The sequence below is a fragment of the Pseudophryne corroboree genome, chromosome 4 (genome assembly GCF_028390025.1).
Source record: "Pseudophryne corroboree isolate aPseCor3 chromosome 4, aPseCor3.hap2, whole genome shotgun sequence".
In the NCBI taxonomy this organism is placed as follows: Eukaryota; Metazoa; Chordata; class Amphibia; order Anura; family Myobatrachidae; genus Pseudophryne; species Pseudophryne corroboree.
In genome coordinates, this window is record NC_086447.1 from 49665524 (window position 1) to 49682479 (window position 16956).

Genomic DNA, 16956 nt, shown 5'->3' on the forward strand with positions numbered 1-16956 from the left:
TCCCAGGCTCTCCCCTGCACTGCACTACAGAAACAGGGTTAAAACAGAGAGGGGGGGCACTAATTTGGCGTTAGAAATATATAAAAAAGATGCTATAAGGGAAAACACTTATAAGGTTGTCCCTATATAATTATAGCGTTTTTGGTGTGTGCTGGCAAACTCTCCCTCTGTCTCTCCAAAGGGCTAGTAGGTCCTGTCCTCTATCAGAGCATTCCCTGTGTGTGTGCTGTGTGTCGGTACGTGTGTGTCGACATGTATGAGGACGATGTTGGTGAGGAGGCGGAGCAATTGCCTGTAATGGTGATGTCACTCTCTAGGGAGTCGACACCGGAATGGATGGCTTATTTAGGGAATTACGTGATAATGTCAACACGCGGCAAGGTCGGTTGACGACATGAGACGGCCGACAAACAATTAGTACCGGTCCAGACGTCTCAAAAACACCGTCAGGGGTTTTAAAACGCCCGTTTACTTTAGTCGGTCGACACAGACACAGACAGGGACACTGAATCCAGTGTCGACGGTGAATAAACAAACGTATTCCTTATTAGGGCCACACGTTAAGGGCAATGAAGGAGGTGTTACATATTTCTGATACTACAAGTACCACAAAAGAGGGTATTATGTGGGATGTGAAAAAACTACCGTAGTTTTTCCTGAATCAGATAAATTAAATGAAGTGTGTGATGATGCGTGGGTTCCCCCCGATAGAAAATATGGGCGGTATACCCTTTCCCGCCAGAAGTTAGGGCGCGTTGGGAAACACCCCTTAGGGTGGATAAGGCGTTCACACGCTTATCAAAACAAGTGGCGGTACCGTCTATAGATAGGGCCGTCCTCAAGGAGCCAGCTGACAGGAGGCTGAAAAATATCATAAAAAGTATATACACACATACTGGTGTTATACTGCGACCAGCGATCGCCTCAGCCTGGATGTGCAGAGCTGGGGTGGCTTGGTCGGATTCCCTGACTAAAAATATTGATACCCTTGACAGGGACAGTATTTTATTGACTATAGAGCATTTAAAGGATGCATTTCTATATATGCGAGATGCACAGAGGGATATTTGCACTCTGGCATCAAGAGTAAGTGCGATGTCCATGTCTGCCAGAAGATGTTTATGGACACGACAGTGGTCAGGTGATGCAGATTCCAAACGGCACAAAGGTGTATTGCCGTATAAAGGAAGAGGAGTTATTTGGGGTCGGTCCATCGGACCTGGTGGCCACGGCAACTGCTGGAAAATCCACCGTTTTTACCCTAAGTCACATCTCTGCAGAAAAAGACACCGTCTTTTCAGCCTCAGTCCTTTCGTCCCTATAAGAGTCATATCTGCCCAGGGATAGAGGAAAGGGAAGAAGACTGCAGCAGGCAGCCCATTCCCAGGAACAGAAGCGTTCCACCGCTTCTAAGCTCTCAGCATGACGCTGAGACCGTACAGGACCCCTGGATCCTACAAGTAGTATCCCAGGGGTACAGATTGGAATGTCGAGACGTTTCCCCTGCGCAGGCTCCTGAAGTCTGCTTTACCAAGGTCTCCCTCCGACAAGGAGGCAGTATGGGAAACAATTCACGAGCTGTATTCCCAGCAGGTGATAATTAAATTACCCCTCCTACAACAAGAAAAGGGGTATTATTCCACACTATATTGTGGTACTGAAGCCAGAAGGCTAGGTGAGACCTATTCTAAATCTAAAAAAATTTGAACACTTACAAAGGTTCAAATCAAGATGGAGTCACTCAGAGCAGTGATAACGAACCGGGAAGAAGGGGACTATATGGTGTCCCGAGACATCAGGGATGCTTACCTCCATGTCCCAAATTTGCCCTTATCACTAAGGGTACCTCAGGTTCGTGGTACAGAACTGTCACTATCAGTTTCAGACGCTGCCGTTTGGATTGTCCACGGCACCCCGGGTCTTTACCAAGGTAATGGCCGAAATGATGGTTCTTCTTCGAAGAAAAGGCGTCTTAATTATCCCTTACTTGGACGATCTCCTGATAAGGGCAAAGTCCAGGGAACAGTTGGAGGTCGGAGTAGCACTATCTCGGATACTGTTACAACAGCAGGGGTGGATTCTAAATATTCCAAAATCGCAGCTGATCCCGACAACAAGTCTCCTGTGCTTAGGGATGATTCTGGACACAGTCCAGAAAAAGGTGTTTCTCCCGGAAGAGAAAGCCAGGGAGTTATCCGAGCTAGTCAGGAACCTCCTAAAATCAGTGCATCATTGCACAAGGTCCATGGAAAAAAAGAAAAAAAATGGTGACTTCCTTCGAAGCAATTCCATTTGGCAGATTTCATGCAAGAACTTTTCAGTGGGATCTGCTGGACAAATGGTCCGGATCGCATCTTCAGATGCATCAGCGGATAACCCTATATCCAAGGACAAGGGTGTCTCTCCTGTGGTGGTTACAGAGTGCTCATCTTCTAGAGGGCCGCAGATTCGGCATTCAGGTTTGGATGTTGGTGACCACGGAGGCCAGCCCGAGAGGCTGGGGAGCAGTCACACAAGGAAAAAATTTCCAGGGAGTGTGATCAAGTCTGGAGACTTTTCTCCACATAAATATAGCTAAGGGTAAATTTATAATGCTCTAAGCTTAGCAAGACCTCTGCTTCAAGGTCAGCCGGTATTGATCCAGTGGGATAAAACATCACGGCAGTCGCCCACGTAAATAGACAGGGCGGCACAAGAAGCAGGAGGGCAGTGGCAAAAACTGCAAGGACTTTTCGCTGGGCGGAAAATCATGTGATAGCACTGTCAGCAGTGTTTCATTCCGGAAATGGAAACTGGGAAGCAGACTTCCTCAGTAGGCACGACCTCCACCCGGCAGAGTGGGAACTTCATGGGGAAGTTTTCCACATGATTGTAAACCGTTGGGAATTACCAAAGGTGGACATGATGGCGTCCCGTCTGAACAAAAAACGGGACAGGTATTGCGCCAGGTTAAGAGACCCTCAGGCAATAGCTGTGGACGTTCTGGTAACACCGTGGGTGTACCAGTCGGTGTATGTGTTCCATCCTCTGCTTTTCATACCTAAGGTACTGAGAATTATAAGACGTAGAGGAGTAAGAACTATACTCATGGCTCCGGATTGGCCAAGAAGGACTTGGTACCCGGAACTTCAAGAGATGCTCACAGAGGACTTATGGCCTCTGCCGCTAAGAAGGGACTTGTTTCAGCGATTACCATGTCTGTTCCAAGACTTACCGCAGCTGCGTTTGACGGCATGGCGGTGGAACGCCGGATCCTAAGGGAAAAGGCGTTCAGGAAGAGGTCATTCCTACCCTGGTCAAAGCCAGAAAGGAGGTGACCGCACAGCATTATCACCACATGTGGCGAAAATATGTTGCGTGGTGTGAGGCCAGGAAGGCCCCACGAAGAAATTTCAACTCGGTCGATTCCTGCATTTCCTGCAAACAGGAGTGTCTATGGGCCTCAAATTGGGGTCCATTAAGGTTCAAATTTCGGCCCTGTCGATTTTTCTTCCAGAAAGAATTGGCTTCAGTTCCTGAAGTCCAGAAGTTTGTCAAGGGAGTATTGCATATACAACCCCCTTTTGTGCCTCCAGTGGCACTGTGGGATCTCAACGTAGTTCTGGGATTCCTCAAAACACATTGGTTTAAAACCAGTCAAATCTGTGGATTTGAAGCATCTCACATGAAAAGTGAACATGCTCTTGGACCTGGCCTGGACCAGGCGAGTGTCAAATTGGTGGTTTTTTTCTCAAAAAAAGCCCATATCTGTTTGTCCATTCGGACAGGGCAGAGCTGCGGACTCGTCCCCAGTTCTCTCCCTAAGGTGGTGTCAGTGTTTCACCTGAACCAGCTTGTTGTGGTGTCTTGCGCCTACTAGGGACTTGGAGGACTCCAAGTTGCTAGATGTGGTCAGGGCCCTGAAAATATAGGTTCCAGGACGGCTGGAGTCAGGAAAACTGACTTGCTGTTATCCTGTATGCACCCAACAAACTGGGTGCTCTTGCTTCTAAGCAGACTATTGCTAGTTGGATGTGTAATACAATTCAGCTTGCACATTCTGTGGCAGGCCTGCCACAGCCAAAATATGTAAATGCCCATTCCACAAGGAAGGGGGCTCATCTTGGGCGGCTGCCCGAGGGGTCTCGGCTTTACAACTTTGCCGAGCGGCTATTTAGTCAGGGGCAAACACGTTTGTAAAATCCTACAAATTTGATAACCTGGCTAAGGAGGACCTGGAGTTCTCTCATTCGGTGCTGCAGAGTCATCCGCACTCTCCCGCCCGTTTGGGAGCTTTGGTATAATCCCCATGGTCCTTTCAGGAACCCCAGCATCCACTAGGACGATAGAGAAAATAAGAATTTACTTACCGATAATTCTATTTCTCGGAGTCCGTAGTGGATGCTGGGCGCCCATCCCAAGTGCGGATTATCTGCAATACTTGTACATAGTTACAAAAATCGGGTTATTATTGTTGTGAGCCATCTTTCAGAGGCTCCGCTGTTATCATACTGTTAACTGGGTTCAGATCACAGGTTGTACAGTGTGATTGGTGTGGCTGGTATGAGTCTTACCCGGGATTCATAAATCCTTCCTTATTGTGTACGCTCGTCCGGGCACAGTATCCTAACTGAGGCTTGGAGGAGGGTCATAGGGGGAGGAGCCAGTGCACACCACCTGATCCTAAAGCTTTACTTTTTGTGCCCTGTCTCCTGCGGAGCCGCTATTCCCCATGGTCCTTTCAGGAACCCCAGCATCCACTACGGACTCCGAGAAATAGAATTATCGGTAAGTAAATTCTTATTTTAAAATAAGTTTTTTTTTTTTTTACATTTCTTTTAAGATGCTAATGATATTTTTACTAGAGATGTGCACCGGAAATTTTTCGGGTTTTGGTTTTGGATTCGGTTCTGCGGCCGTGTTTTTGATTCGGACGCATTTTGGCAAAACTTCCCTGAAATTTCTTTGTCGGATACGGGTGTTTAAAAAAAAAACAAAAAAAAAAACCCCTCAAAAACAGCTTAAATCATAGAATTTGGGGGTAATTTTGATCCTATAGTTTCTCTAACGTCCTAGTGGATGCTGGGGGCTCCGTCAGGACCATGGGGAATAGCGGCTCCGCAGGAGACAGGGCACAAAAAGTAAGCTTTTAGGATCACATGGTGTGTACTGGCTCCTCCCCCTATGACCCTCCTCCAAGCCTCTGTTAGGTTTTTGTGCCCGTCCGAGCAGGGTGCAATCTAGGTGGCTCTCATAAAGAGCTGCTTCGAAAAAGTTTTTTAGGTTTCTTATTTTCAGTGAGTCCTGCTGGCAACAGGCTCACTGCTACGAGGGACTTAGGGGAGAGAAGTGAACTCACCTGCGTGCAGGATGGATTTGCTTCTTAGGCTACTGGACACCATTAGCTCCAGAGGGATCGAACACAGGCCCAGCCATGGAGTCCGGTCCCGGAGCCGTGCCGCCGACCCCCCTTGCAGATGCCGAAGTTGAAGAGGTCCAGAGGTCCGGAAACAGGCGGCAGAAGACTTTCAGTCTTCATAAGGTAGCGCACAGCACTGCAGCTGTGCGCCATTGTTGTCGGCACACTTCACACCAGCGGTCACTGAGGGTGCAGGGCGCTGGGGGGGGGCGCCCTGGGCAGCAATGTATAATACCTTTTTCTATGGCTAAAATACATCACATATAGCCCTTGAGGCTATATGGATGTATTTAACCCCTGCCATATATCGCAAACTCCGGGAGAAGAGCCCGCCGTTTTAGGGGGCGGGGCCTATTCTCCTCACCACACAGCGCCATTTTCCTGCTCAGCTCCGCTGTGAGGAAGGCTCCCAGGACTCTCCCCTGCACTGCACTACAGAAACAGGGTAAAACAGAGAAGGGGGGCATATTTTGGCGATATTTTTATATATTAAGCGCATATAACAGAAACAACACCTTTTAGGGTTGTTTATATACATTTTTATAGCGCTTTGGTGTGTGCTGGCAAACTCTCCCTCTGTCTCCCCAAAGGGCTAGTGGGGTCCTGTCTTCGATAAGAGCATTCCCTGTGTGTCTGCTGTGTGTCGGTACGTGTGTGTCGACATGTATGAGGACGATGTTGGTGTGGAGGCGGAGCAATTGCCGGTAATGGTGATGTCACCCCCTAGGGAGTCGACACCGGAATGGATGGCTTTAATTATGGAATTACGTGATAATGTTAGCACGCTGCAAAAGTCAGTTGACGACATGAGACGGCCGGAAAACCAGTTAGTACCTGTCCAGGCGTCTCAGGCACCGTCAGGGGCTGTAAAACGTCCCTTACCTCAGTCAGTCGGTAACAGGTACCGACACAGATGAATCTAGTGTCGACGGTGAAGAAAGAAACGTATTTTCCAATAGGGCCACACGTTATATGATCACGGCAATGAAGGAGGCTTTGCATATCTCTGATACTGCAGGTACCTCAAAGGGGGGTATTATGTGGGGTGTGAAAAAACTACCTGTAGCTTTTCCAGAATCAGAGGAATTGAATGACGTGTGTGATGAAGCGTGGGTTAACCCCGATAGAAAACTGCTAATTTCAAAGAAGTTATTGGCATTATACCCTTTCCCACCAGAGGTTAGGGCGCGCTGGGAAACACCCCCTAGGGTGGATAAGGCGCTCACACGCTTATCAAAACAAGTGGCGTTACCGTCTCCTGATACGGCCGCCCTCAAGGATCCAGCTGATAGGCCGCCCTCAAGGATCCAGCTGATAGGAGGCTGGAAACTACCCTGAAGAGTATATACACACATACTGGTGTTATACTGCGACCAGCAATAGCCTCAGCCTGGATGTGCAGTGCTGGGGTGGTGTGGTCGGATTCCCTGACTGAAAATATTGATACCCTGGATAGGGACAGTCTTTTATTGACTATAGAGCAATTAAAGGATGCTTTTCTTTATATGCGAGATGCTCAGAGGGATATTTGCACTCTGGCATCGAGAGTAAGTGCGATGTCCATATCTGCCAGAAGAAGTTTATGGACGCGACAGTGGTCAGGTGATGCGGATTCCAAACGGCATATGGAAGTATTGCCGTATAAAGGAGAGGAATTATTTGGGGTCGGTCTATCGGATCTGGTGGCCACGGCAACAGCCGGAAAATCCACTTTTTTACCTCAGGTCACCTCCCAACAGAAAAAGACACCGTCTTTTCAGCCGCAGTCCTTTTGTTCCTATAAGAACAAGCGGGCAAAAGGACAGTCATATTTGCCCAGAGGCAAAGGAAGGGGTAAGAGGGTGCAGCAAGCAACTACTTCCCACGAACAGAAGCCCTCCCCGGCTTCTACAAAGCCCTCAGCATGACGCTGGGGCTGTGCAAAGGGGGGTCGACTAAAGATTTTCAACACACAGTGGGCGCGCTCACAGGTGGACCCTTGGATCCTGCAGGTAGTATCTCAGGGTTACAAGTTGGAATTCGAAAAGTCTCCCCCTCGCCGGTTCCTAAAGTCTGCTTTACCAACGTCTCCCTCAGAAAGGGCGACGGTACTGGAAGCCATTCACAAGCTGTATTCTCAGCAGGTGATAGTCAAGGTACCCCTCCTACAACAGGGAAAGGGGTATTATTCCACACTATTTGTGGTACCGAAGCCGGACGGTTCGGTAAGACCTATTCTAAATCTGAAATCCTTGAACCTGTACATACAGAAATTCAAGTTCAAGATGGAGTCACTCAGAGCAGTGATAGCGAATCTGGAAGAAGGGGACTTCATGGTGTCCCTGGACATAAAAGATGCTTATCTGCATGTCCCAATTTACCCTTCACACCAAGGGTATCTCAGGTTCGTGATACAAAACTGTCATTATCAGTTTCAAACGCTGCCGTTTGGTTTGTCCACGGCACTTTGGGTCTTTACCGAGGTAATGGCCGAAATGATGGTTCTTCTACGAAGAAAAGGCGTATTAATTATCCCTTACTTGGACGATCTCCTGATAAGGGCAAGGTCCAGAGAACAGCTGGAAGTCGGAGTAGCACTAACCCAAGTAGTGCTTCAACAACACGGGTGGATTCTGAATCTTCCAAAATCTCAATTGACCCCGACGACACGTCTGCTGTTCCTGGGAATGATTCTGGACACTGTTCAGAAAAAGGTGTTTCTCCCGGAGGAGAAAGCAAGGGAGTTATCCGAACTTGTCAGGAACCTCCTAAAACCAGGAAATGTGTCAGTACATCAATGCACAAGAGTCCTGGGAAAGATGGTGGCTTCTTACGAAGCAATTCCATTCGGCAGATTCCACGCACGAATATTTCAGTGGGATCTGCTGGACAAATGGTCCGGATCGCATCTGCACATGCATCAGCGGATAACACTGTCACCAAGAACAAGGGTGTCTCTTCTGTGGTGGTTGCAGAGTGCCCATCTGTTAGAGGGCCGCAGATTCGGCATACAGGACTGGGTCCTGGTGACTACGGATGCCAGCCTACGAGGCTGGGGAGCAGTCACACAGGGAAGAAACTTCCAGGGCGTGTGGTCGAACCTGGAGACGTCTCTTCACATAAATATACTGGAGCTAAGAGCGATTTACAATGCTCTAAGCCTGGCAAAACCGCTGCTTCAGGGTCAGCCGGTGTTGATCCAGTCGGACAACATCACGGCAGTCGCCCACGTAAACAGACAGGGCGGCACGAGAAGCAGAAGAGCAATGACAGAAGCTGCAAGGATTCTTCGCTGGGCGGAAAATCATGTCATAGCACTGTCAGCAGTGTTCATTCCGGGAGTGGACAACTGGGAAGCAGACTTCCTCAGCAGACACGACCTCCACCCGGGAGAGTGGGGACTTCATCCAGAAGTCTTCCACATGATTGTGAACCGTTGGGAAAAACCAAAGGTGGACATGATGGCGTCCCGCCTCAACAAGAAACTGGACAGATATTGCGCCAGGTCAAGAGACCCTCAGGCAATAGCTGTGGACGCTCTGGTAACACCGTGGGTGTACCAGTCCGTGTATGTGTTTCCTCCTCTGCCTCTCATACCAAAGGTACTGAGAATTATACGGCTACGGGGAGTAAGAACAATACTCGTGGCTCCGGATTGGCCGAGAAGGACTTGGTACCCGGAACTTCAATAGATGCTCACGGAAGAGCCGTGGCCTCTACCGTTAAGAAGGGATCTGCTTCAGCAGGGACCTTGTATGTTCCAAGACTTACCGCGACTGCGTTTGACGGCATGGCGGTTGAACGCCGGATTCTAAAAGAAAAGGGCATTCCAGAGGAAGTTATTCCTACCTTGATTAAAGCCAGGAAGGAAGTGACCGCACAACATTATCACCGCATTTGGAGAAAATATGTTGCGTGGTGTGAGGCCAAGAAGGCCCCAACGGAGGAATTTCAATTGGGTCGATTCCTACATTTCCTGCAGGCAGGATTGTCTATGGGCCTCAAATTGGGGTCTATTAAGGTTCAAATTTCGGCCTTATCGATTTTCTTCCAGAAAGAATTGGCTTCAGTGCCTGAAGTACAAACCTTTGTCAAAGGTGTACTACATATACAGCCCCCGATTGTGCCTCCAGTGGCACCGTGGGATCTCAACGTAGTTTTGGATTTTCTCAAATCCCATTGGTTTGAGCCGCTCAAATCGGTAGATTTGAAGTATCTTACATGGAAAGTAACCATGCTACTGGCCCTGGCTTCAGCCAGGAGAGTATCAGAGTTGGCGGCTTTATCGTACAAAAGCCCATATCTGATTTTCCATTCGGACAGGGCAGAACTGCGGACGCGTCCTCAGTTTCTGCCTAAGGTGGTTTCGGCTTTTCACTTGAACCAGCCTATTGTGGTGCCTGCGGCTACTAGCGACTTGGAGGACTCCCAAGTTGCTGGACGTTGTCAGAGCATTGAAAATATATATTTCAAGGACGGCTGGAGTCAGAAAATCTGACTCGCTGTTTATCCTGTATGCACCCAACAAGATGGGTGCTCCTGCGTCTAAGCAGACGATTGCTCGTTGGATCTGTAGCACAATCCAACTTGCACATTCTGTGGCAGGCCTGCCACAGCCTAAATCTGTAAATGCCCACTCCACAAAGAAGGTGGGCTCATCTTGGGCGGCTGCCCGAGGGGTCTCGGCATTACAACTTTGCCGAGCAGCTACGTGGTCAGGGGAGAACACGTTTGTAAAATTTTACAAATTTGATACTCTGGCTAAGGAGGACCGGGAGTTCTCTCATTCGGTGCTGCAGAGTCATCCGCACTCTCCCGCCCGTTTGGGAGCTTTGGTATAATCCCCATGGTCCTGACGGAGTCCCCAGCATCCACTAGGACGTTAGAGAAAATAAGAATTTACTTACCGATAATTCTATTTCTCATAGTCCGTAGTGGATGCTGGGCGCCCATCCCAAGTGCGGATTGTCTGCAATACTTGTACATAGTTATTGTTACAAAAATCGGGTAATTATTGTTGTGAGCCATCTTTTCAGAGGCTTCTTCGTTGTTATCATACTGTTAACTGGGTTCAAATCACAAGTTGTACGGTGTGATTGGTGTGGCTGGTATGAGTCTTACCCGGGATTCAAGATCCTTCCTTATTGTGTACGCTCGTCCGGGCACAGTACCTAACTGAGGCTTGGAGGAGGGTCATAGGGGGAGGAGCCAGTACACACCATGTGATTCTAAAAGCTTACTTTTTGTGCCCTGTCTCCTGCGGAGCCGCTATTCCCCATGGTCCTGACGGAGTCCCCAGCATCCACTACGGACTATGAGAAATAGAATTATCGGTAAGTAAATTCTTATTATTATTAACCTCAATAACCACAATTTCCACTCATTTCCAGTGTATTCTGAACACCTTACAATAATTTTTTTAGTCCTAAAATTTGCACTAAGGTCGCTGGATGACTAAGCTAAGCGACCCAAGTGGCCGGCACAAACACCTGGCCCATCTAGGAGTGGCACTGCAGTGTCAGACAGGATGGCACTTAAAAAAATTGGCCCCAAACAGCACATGATGCAAAGAAAAAAAGGTGCACTGTGGTCGGTGGACGGCTAAGCTAAGTGACACAAACACCTCAATATCACAGGAATTATTCGTTCTAATCAATGGTATTATTGGTCCAAATCACTGGATGAAAATGACAAAATCACTGGAATTATTCGTTCTAATCAATGGTATTATTGGTCCAAATCACTGGAAGAAAATGACAAAATCACTGGAATTATTTGTTCTAATCAATGGTGGCACTGCAGTGTCAGACAGGATGGCACTTAAAAAAATTGGCCCCAAACAGCACATGATGCAAAGAAAAAAAGGTGCACTGTGGTCGGTGGACGGCTAAGCTAAGTGACACAAACACCTCAATATCACAGGAATTATTCGTTCTAATCAATGGTATTATTGGTCCAAATCACTGGATGAAAATGACAAAATCACTGGAATTATTCGTTCTAATCAATGGTATTATTGGTCCAAATCACTGGAAGAAAATGACAAAATCACTGGAATTATTTGTTCTAATCAATGGTATTATTGGTCCAAATCACTGGAAGAAAATGACAAAATCACTGTAATTATTTGGCAAGATCACTGTAATTAATAATTATAAATCACTGATATTAATTGGTTAAATCTCACTATCGCCTGCCTAGTGAAGTGGAATCTAGATGGGATTTTGTACCGGGGACACAATAACTTCATCAGTTGTCTAAATCCCACTGCACTAATGGCAGAAAATGGGCACACGTCTTAACAGCGCACTGATTATACTGATCACTGATGATACTACGGAGAACTGACACAGAGCAGCGAGAACAGCACTGGACTATTGTACTGTAGTATACTGGTCACCACAATGCAGCACTGACACTGAGCACAGATATTAAGCACTGATCAGGATACTAGAAGTGACACAGAGCTGCAAGATACAGCAATGGCCAACTGTACTGCTACTGTACTATATGTATACTGCTGGTCACCAAAATGCTGCACTGTCCTACTATATACTGCTCACAACAATGCAGCACAGATATGGAATGGATACTTGCAGTGACACAGCTGCAAGATACAGCAATGGCCTACTGTACTGTACTACTATAATTATATATTGATGGTCCCCACAATGCAGCACACTGAGCACAGGTATTACCAGGTGTATCTCACACATCGCTCAGTACAGATTACAGGATGTATAAGCACTAGGTGTATAACACACTTCGCACAGTACAGTATGCAGCTCTGGAGTGATCAGTATTTGGCAGGAAGGCGAGGCCTGGTCCTGGCAGTAGAGTGACAGCTCCAAATCTGGCAGTGTGTGGAGAGTGAGGGGGTGAGGGAAGGGAACGAGCGCTGGAGTGTCTGAGCGGAAGGCTTGGAAGTTCAGGGGGAGTGAGGCGGGAGCTGCTCTTCCATAGCAGCGCACAGTGGTGGTGACAGAGTCTGACAAAGGAGGGAGGAGGAGGATTGGGGCAACTGGCCGCAGGGGAGCACTGTGCCGCAGCCATCACCTGCAGGGGGAGTGGAGGGAGACACATCTGTCCCAGATAAGTGACTTCTGATCAGAGCAATTGAGGGTCAGAGTTTTTCTGAAAGGGGTTCTTTTTCATGTAGACTGGAAGGACTACAACAAACTTGGAGTGACTACACCTTTAATACACAGATGGATGACACCTTTAATACACAGATGGATGAAGACTCCATTTGGAAAGGCGGCCGCTCAGCGATCAAGAGCTGATGCAGCACATGCAGGTGTTTCTGCAAATATGAAGAAAAGAACATCTCATAAGAAGCATTGAAACAATATGGGACCAAGTAAACCAATCTCCCAGGCAAGGCAAAATATTGTAGTCTGTAGAATACAGCATGGGTGGAAAGAGGGCAGTGGGCCAATAACCCAGTGGAAAGGAACAGTTCTGGATCAAGTACCAGTGAATCCCTCCCTCTATCTTATAAAGTATGATGTATTTGATTGTGTCTATGGACTTGAGCTTCACAAGGATGAAAGGGTGTCTGCTCTTGAAGTTCTACCAGACAGAGTTGCCTCATCCCGAATCAGTGATGCCCATTTGGCTGACACAATGATTGGTAAAGCAGTGGAGCATATGTTTGAAACAGGATGGTTCCAAGGATGAGTGGCGAGGGATGGTATTAGCACGAGAACCTATTATGAACACATGGTTTTATATAACTTCTGAAAAGGACCCAGTCTCATCAACTTTTAGATGACTATAAAGAAGGAGATCTTCTGTTCATGCCAGACTCAAATGATTCCCCTCCAGCTGAAAGAGAACCAGGGGAGGTTGTGGACAGCCTGGTGGGCAAGCAAGTGAAATATGCCAAAGAAGATGGGTCAAAAAGGACTGGCATGGTTATTCATCAAGTTGAAGCTAAACCATCTGTGTACTTCATTAAGTTTGATGACGATTTCCATATTTATGTCTACGATTTGGTGAAGACATCCTAAATGGGATTCTGTACTTTTTTTTTTTTTGCCAAACGTAATCTAATGTAAACATTTGTAGAAAGTTGCTACTTTCTGATTACAGAAATGCTCAGATATTCCTGCGAATCCACAATCCCTTCCCAGAGGAAAAAGAAATTGAGAAACCGTTGTTTGAGAACGTTTATTCTCTTTCCCTTACAAAGGAACACTTTCCAAGAAGACTGACGTTTCTGGGATTATGGAGACATAATGTTTTTGAATATAAATCCTAAAGCAGTTGGTGGATTTGGGATTATGGAGACATAATGTTTTTGAATATAAATCCTAAAGCAGGTGGTGTATTAGAGCAAAAGAGTGCAAGAGACCAGCCATGCAGTTTCTGAAATGTTATGACAAAATGTTGCTGTATTTCATAAGCCTAACTCTGCTAAGTACTGTTTGGTATACTGTATCTGGCTTCCATGAGGTAGTTGTCCATTATTTCAGCTTCCATTGACCTTTTTGAAAGCGGTAATCGATTCTTTTTTTTTAATCTTCATTTTCCCCTATTTTTAATTTTCTCCTGTATAGCCCAGTAAAATGTTGCAATGATAAGTATTGACTTGTGCCTTCTGGGGGTCCACTTCTCTTCCTAACCCTCTGTTCCACGCTCTCTATGTACCCCATCTGTGTCACCCCTGTCTGTCTACCCCTCTTCTCTAATGTACTTATCCTTTGTCTTACTTTAATAATCTTAAACTGTACCACATCCAGCAGTCTTCTGCCACAGTGTCATCTGCTGATGTAACTGTTTTTCTCTAACGTCCTAGTGGATGCTGGGGACTCCGTCAGGACCATGGGGAACAGCGGCTCCGCAGGAGACAGGGCACAAAAAGTAAGCTTTTAGGATCACATGGTGTGTACTGGCTCCTCCCCCTATGACCCTCCTCCAAGCCTCAGTTAGGTTTTTGTGCCCGTCCGAGCAGGGTGCAATCTAGGTGGCTCTCATAAAGAGCTGCTTAGAAAAAGTTTTTTAGGTTTCTTATTTTCAGTGAGTCCTGCTGGCAACAGGCTCACTGCTACGAGGTACTTAGGGGAGAGAAGTGAACTCACCTGCGTGCAGGATGGATTTGCTTCTTAGGCTACTGGACACCATTAGCTCCAGAGGGATCGAACACAGGCCCAGCCATGGAGTCCGGTCCCGGAGCCGTGCCGCCGACCCCCCTTGCAGATGCCGAAGTTGAAGAGGTCCAGAGGTCCGGAAACAGGCGGCAGAAGACTTTCAGTCTTCATAAGGTAGCGCACAGCACTGCAGCTGTGCGCCATTGTTGTCGGCACACCTCACACCAGCGGTCACTGAGGGTGCAGGGCGCTGGGGGGGGCGCCCTGGGCAGCAATGTATAATACCTTTTTCTATGGCTAAAATACATCACATATAGCCCTTGAGGCTATATGGATGTATTTAACCCCTGCCATATATCGCAAACTCTGGGAGAAGAGCCCGCCGTTTTAGGGGGCGGGGCCTATTCTCCTCAGCACACAGCGCCATTTTCCTGCTCAGCTCCGCTGTGAGGAAGGCTCCCAGGACTCTCCCCTGCACTGCACTACAGAAACAGGGTAAAACAGAGAAGGGGGGCATATTTTGGCGATATTTTTATATATTAAGCGCATATAACAGAAACAACACCTTTTAGGGTTGTTTATATACATTTTTATAGCGCTTTGGTGTGTGCTGGCAAACTCTCCCTCTGTCTCCCCAAAGGGCTAGTGGGGTCCTGTCTTCGATAAGAGCATTCCCTGTGTGTCTGCTGTGTGTCGGTACGTGTGTGTCGACATGTATGAGGACGATGTTGGTGTGGAGGCGGAGCAATTGCCGGTAATGGTGATGTCACCCCCTAGGGAGTCGACACCGGAATGGATGGCTTTAATTATGGAATTACGTGATAATGTTAGCACGCTGCAAAAGTCAGTTGACGACATGAGACGGCCGGAAAACCAGTTAGTACCTGTCCAGGCGTCTCAGGCACCGTCAGGGGCTGTAAAACGTCCCTTACCTCAGTCAGTCGACACAGGTACCGACACAGATGAATCTAGTGTCGACGGTGAAGAAAGAAACGTATTTTCCAATAGGGCCACACGTTATATGATCACGGCAATGAAGGAGGCTTTGCATATCTCTGATACTGCAGGTACCTCAAAGGGGGGTATTATGTGGGGTGTGAAAAAACTACCTGTAGCTTTTCCAGAATCAGAGGAATTGAATGACGTGTGTGATGAAGCGTGGGTTAACCCCGATAGAAAACTGCTAATTTCAAAGAAGTTATTGGCATTATACCCTTTCCCACCAGAGGTTAGGGCGCGCTGGGAAACACCCCCTAGGGTGGATAAGGCGCTCACACGCTTATCAAAACAAGTGGCGTTACCGTCTCCTGATACGGCCGCCCTCAAGGATCCAGCTGATAGGAGGCTGGAAACTACCCTGAAGAGTATATACACACATACTGGTGTTATACTGCGACCAGCAATAGCCTCAGCCTGGATGTGCAGTGCTGGGGTGGTGTGGTCGGATTCCCTGACTGAAAATATTGATACCCTGGATAGGGACAGTATTTTATTGACTATAGAGCAATTAAAGGATGCTTTTCTTTATATGCGAGATGCTCAGAGGGATATTTGCACTCTGGCATCGAGAGTAAGTGCGATGTCCATATCTGCCAGAAGAAGTTTATGGACGCGACAGTGGTCAGGTGATGCGGATTCCAAACGGCATATGGAAGTATTGCCGTATAAAGGAGAGGAATTATTTGGGGTCGGTCTATCGGATCTGGTGGCCACGGCAACAGCCGGAAAATCCACTTTTTTACCTCAGGTCACCTCCCAACAGAAAAAGACACCGTCTTTTCAGCCGCAGTCCTTTCGTTCCTATAAGAACAAGCGGGCAAAAGGACAGTCATATTTGCCCAGAGGCAAAGGAAGGGGTAAGAGGGTGCAGCAAGCAACTACTTCCCACGAACAGAAGCCCTCCCCGGCTTCTACAAAGCCCTCAGCATGACGCTGGGGCTGTGCAAGCGGACTCAGGGGCGGTGGGGGGTCGACTAAAGATTTTCAGCACACAGTGGGCGCGCTCACAGGTGGACCCTTGGATCCTGCAGGTAGTATCTCAGGGTTACAAGTTGGAATTCGAAAAGTCTCCCCCTCGCCGGTTCCTAAAGTCTGCTTTACCAACGTCTCCCTCAGAAAGGGCGACGGTATTGGAAGCCATTCACAAGCTGTATTCTCAGCAGGTGATAGTCAAGGTACCCCTCCTACAACAGGGAAAGGGGTATTATTCCACACTATTTGTGGTACCGAAGCCGGACGGTTCGGTAAGACCTATTCTAAATCTGAAATCCTTGAACCTGTACATACAGAAATTCAAGTTCAAGATGGAGTCACTCAGAGCAGTGATAGCGAATCTGGAAGAAGGGGACTTCATGGTGTCCCTGGACATAAAAGATGCTTATCTGCATGTCCCAATTTACCCTTCACACCAAGGGTATCTCAGGTTCGTGATACAAAACTGTCATTATCAGTTTCAAACGCTGCCGTTTGGTTTGTCCACGGCACCTC